Genomic DNA, 5,272 nt, shown 5'->3' on the forward strand with positions numbered 1-5,272 from the left:
ACGTGGGTGTGTTTCTCTTGAATGAGTCCCGTCGCTCAATCAGGCGGTGCTACATCCCGAACACGGCAGATGGGTTCTCCACAGGGGCACGCAGCAGGCCCAGGGGCAGGGGACTCAAGGCTGCACACTCCCACTCTACCTCATTTCCTCTTCGGGCTGTATAGCAAGCAGCCCGGTGTCTCCCTGGTGCACCTCACTTCCCTCTTCCTGCGAGGTACGGCAAGGATGCTCCCCCTGGAGCGAGCCGAGGACCATCCTCAGACGGCCAGGCGGGTGGCAGCCTGGCCCATGGGCTAGCGAGCCAACCATCAGAAAGCTCACCCTCCTTCGTGAACCTGAACTGTCCCTAGGGTGAAACACAGGTGTCGAGCGGCCCATTCACTGGACTGATCAAGTGCAAGAGTCCTCCTTGAACCACAGGCCAGTGAGCTCTCCTGCACTTTGCAAATCAAGTCCCTGGCTTAACTTGGCCTAGGAGCCAGAAAGGAGGAATAAAGTGCATCCTTCCTTAGCAAGTAGAATATGCCTTCATCTCCCCCTACTTAAGCACACTCCCTGTTCCCAGAGTTCTCATCAGGCCAGAGAGATTTCTATCATGTAGTTCTTTCTAATCCTTTAAAAAAAAAAAAAAAATAGACCAAATCTTTGAAGCCAGAGTGGTAGCGTTTCCTGAATTACAGAATGTTTTCTAAGCCACTAGAACACATTGACATTGTTTATTGAAATCAAAGCATTATTTCATTATTACCAATGCATTTTAGTTTGGTCCGGGTTATTTAAAAAAAAAGAAAGTAAGAGCCAGAAATTGCTTTTCTCAATCGCTGAGCACAAAGCAGAGCATTTTATTTCTGCCACGTGAATGGTCCCACTTTCTTTACTATTTTATTAACACATCAACCGCCTTGATTAAACACTGCTCTTTCTCCCCATTTTACATACAATAAATTATTTCTGATAACTCGTTTCAACAAAAACATGCAACCATTTCCTAATCTTGAAAAAAATTACCTTCACGGCTGTCAGTGCCTCCAAATGCCCATCGTTTCATGTGGATGCACCTGCCGTGACTGGCAGCCTGAAAATCTGAAATTGGTGCCAAAATACCATGGTGGATATCAAAGAAGACTTTGGTTCTTTTTTTTTCTTAAATAGTTTATTGTCAAGTTGGCACGGGTGTTACATGGAAGAAGACTTTGATTCTTAAGGATCATTTTTAGAAATTTTGATAATTTGCCCTGGATTCTCAAAATGTGATTCTAAACAGCCCGATAGATGGGATAACCATTTACCAGCAAATTCTTGAAGTAGATCATGTTGCATTTCATCCATAATTAAATACATTGAGTCTTGATCTTAAGATGTGCCAACTAAAACATTATGAACAAGGCGATGTTTGATGCTGGGTTTAGTGCAGCTATACCCACACACACTGTCTCCAGGCTGGGTCCGAAGAAATGAGTCTACAGTTCTCATGGGGTGCATGAACAAGGTACAGAAATGTATTAATGATGCTAATAAGAGGAGTGCCTAGGTGGCTCAGTCAGTTGAGCGTCTGACTTCGGCTCAGGTCATGATCTCACGATTCGTGGGTTCGAGCCCCGCGTCAGGCTCTGTGCTGAGAGCTCAGAGCCTGGAGCCTGCTTCAGATTCTGTGTCTCCCTCTCTCTAACCCTCCCCTGCTTGCTCTCTCTCAGAAATAAATATTTAAAAAATTTTAATGATGCTAATAATAAAATAATGGTTTAAATTTATTGATTGCTTACTATGTGACCATGCTGTGCACAATCTTTTTATGCCTCTGCCCTCAGAGGTTGACCCCTTACAATGACCCTATGAGGCAAGTCCTCTCATCTCCTCCAACTTTACAGAAAAAAGAAAGCTGAGGCTGAGAAAAATCAGAAGGCGTGCCCGAGGTAAGTGGCCTCCAGAGCCAGAACCCAGGCCATTTGGTTCCAGGGCTCTTCTTGTCTGCATTCTGCCTCAGTGCTACTCCCAACCTTGCGGTAAAACCAGACAAAATGTCTCCTCAGACCGGACAACCGTAGTCCGAAGCCTCAGTTAGCAGGGCTACCTATCCAGACCCAGGAAACAGACCTTCTACTATTTTTTAGTTCTAAGAGCTTTCAGTCAAGACTGTGAACACCATTCTCAATTCATACTAAAGCTTAGAAATGTCTCCTGCACGGGATAGCCTCTTCTCCAGTATTTCCTCCTTCCCCTCCCACCGCTTGTGTGAAGGTGCATGAGGGGCTCCTACAAGATTAATAAGATATCTCAGACAGCCCAGAGTACACTCGGGTCCTCCCAAGTACCCAGTCATGTCCAAACCAGCGGAGGGCAGGGAGAGCCAAGACCGAAGTAGTGTAGGGCGTTTAGGAGCTTAGTCTGAGCTCAACTATAGACAGACGAAAGCGCCTCCAAGCACTTCTGATTTTTTTTAATGTTGCACATTAACCTGTTCATGTGAAGTTTTCTTAAGTACTAACCAACAGGTGAACTACACCAAGAGGAAGGTGAGCACTGAGAAAGAATGAACTAGCTTTTGTGTTTAACCACTAATAATTAAATCATCACCACCATCATCATCATCACCACCACCATCACCATCATCATCATCACCATCACCATCATCATCATCACCATCACCATCATCATCATCACCACCACCATCACCATCATCATCATCACCACCACCATCACTATCATCACCATCACCATCATCATCATCACCATCACCATCATCATCATCATCATCAATGACCTGGCTGTACCTTTCACAAAGATGATGCATCCATATTCTCTCCTTATCTTGCTGTTGAGGTTTGGAACGTCTCATAATCTGGTGGTAAGATGCTTTCATAATTGTTCATCGACAGGAACTAACACTTCTTTTGCTATGTAAGATGCATTACCCTTCTTATACTTCCTATTGCTGATGGATTAGCCCACTACCGAAAAAATTCTCTAGTTTTGACTGTGTTTATATCAAAGCATATACCAACTATGTAGAAACAGGAGAAAGTGGTGGGATCGAGCATGTTAACAAGGACTTCAGATAAGAACTTTAATTGTATAACTTAAGAATAAGCCTATGAACAGAAATAATTTAGACATTCATCAAATTCAGGAAGCAGAAAAGCCTCTTCCAATCACTCATGCCACATCGCTATCATAATATTAATCGTTGGAGGGTTGCTGAGCCTGAGAAGCCTTTGAACCATTGTCTTGGGCTTGCAAGTGCCAGCTGGTTGGTAGGGATTTGGTGAAAAGAAGCAGGTGTAATGAAACTATAGTAAATTTTACCATGAAGCTATGAAGCCTTTGAGAAAGTGGCTTTTAGAAGCACGATAAGTATAAGCTGAAAATTTCCATTTTCTGCTGCTTTTTTCAAAGCTTTTCCTTTAGAAGGCAATAAGGTTATTCTTTATCTATAATATACATAGATTGAGATTATTAAAGACTTGGAAATGAAGGCCATCTGAAAAATAGTCTGTGATGTTATGCACATATCAACGCTGTTCTGGGAAAATACTATTTATCCTCCCAAGATAAAAGTTTCCAGAAATTTTAAATCGATTTTTTTCATAAACACTCAAAAGGGATAAAAGTTTATCACTTTAAAGTATTTAATTCTAGGGCAGGGCCGCTCCTTTGGGCCCGAGCTGCACAATCGCGCACAGCCTTGGAGCCGTAAGTAGCACTTGATTTACCATGTAGCTGTGAAGAAACTTGTAACTTATTTGTGCAATATTTAAATAAAGGTTATCTGGGATTTTAAAGTGTGTCCTCGGTCTTAGACTGTCTTTAGTATAGTTTCGACACAGTGACAGAACAAAAAGGGATATTTATTTAAATGGTGCTCTGGATGGTCTATACTGTTAAAAGGCCAAGACTAAAACCAAGTGCTGCCTGCCTGATAGTTAACTCTTCCCCCTTCCTCATTCCTAATAGTTGGATCCCTCCAATTTGAGACAAACAGATAGTTGATAGAGATAGATATAGATAGATGATAGATAGATAGATAGATAGATAGATAGATAGATAGACAGACAGACAGAAAGTAGGATTCCTTTAGGAAGGTCCTTAACAAAAGAGAAGAAAGGTGGTAATATTTAATAAGTGCCTTCTACGTGGGGCACCTGGGTGGCTCAGTCGGTTGGACTTCAGCTCAGGTCATGATCTCACAGTTTGTGAGTTCGATCCCCACATCCAGCTCTGTGCTGACAGCTCAAAGCCTGGAGCCTGCTTCAGATTCTGTGTCTCCCTCTCTCTCTGCCCCTCCCCCACTCTCTCTCTCTGTCTCTCAAAAATAATAAATATTTTTAAAAATTTAAATTACTATCTCCTATGGACCAGATACTTTACATATGTACGTAGAATAAGTAGGTATTTACATATGTATGTAGGTAGGTATATATATTATACACATGTAATTTATACGGAACGTAATTGTACATTACACACATCATGGACATAACTCACGGAATACTGGAAGACAGTATCTCCACTGTCCGAGAAGAGGAGGCTCACAAGTTAAAACTGTCTCATGCTGGGTATCGCCCAGTGAGCGGTGTGCCTGACTCCAGCACGGGCACTTTTCCGATCTGCCCTGAGACAGCGCCACCCACCTGTCACCCGGACTAAACCACCGAGGCTGTGCCTTCGCACACAACACATGAAATTGATGGTGACGAGACAATCTGACAGAACAGGATAAGCAAAGCAGAAGAAAACCAAACCTGCAAGCCAGAGCCTCCCTGAAACGTCTCCTTTCCTCTCCAGGAAATTGCTAGTTTGGGTAAATAAATAGGAAACTGATGCCTTGGCAGCCAATCATGGAGACGCTAATTCGGAAAATTGCCACAAATGAGCATGAGAAACGTACACTGACACTTCAGACCGAAAGCAAAACAACTCAAGACGGATCGAGACACCGCTGATCATACCATTGTTCTCCATAAAGGCAATTTTCCCTTATTTTGGGAACGCAGCCTCCGAGAGACCTTCCCCTGCTTTTGTATGCAAGACAAAGAATCTAGCGATGTTACCCAGGGCACACGGCGGAGATCATCTCCGCAAAACTTGCTTTTCAAATGGGAATCCAAGCCGGGAGCCCTGCGACCAGGACAAAGGCACTTCTCAATTAAATTTGCCAGAAGTAGACGCCTCCCTCCAAAATAGAGCTCACCTTTGCTCTACCTCTCCTGCCTCAGCGAGGAAGGTCCTGAAGATCAGACCCTGCCCTGACCCCCCCCCCCCCCCCCCCCCCCCC

This window comes from Hyaena hyaena, unplaced genomic scaffold (genome assembly GCF_003009895.1).
Source record: "Hyaena hyaena isolate Hyena2069 unplaced genomic scaffold, ASM300989v1 scaffold_1, whole genome shotgun sequence".
NCBI lineage: Eukaryota > Metazoa > Chordata > Mammalia > Carnivora > Hyaenidae > Hyaena > Hyaena hyaena.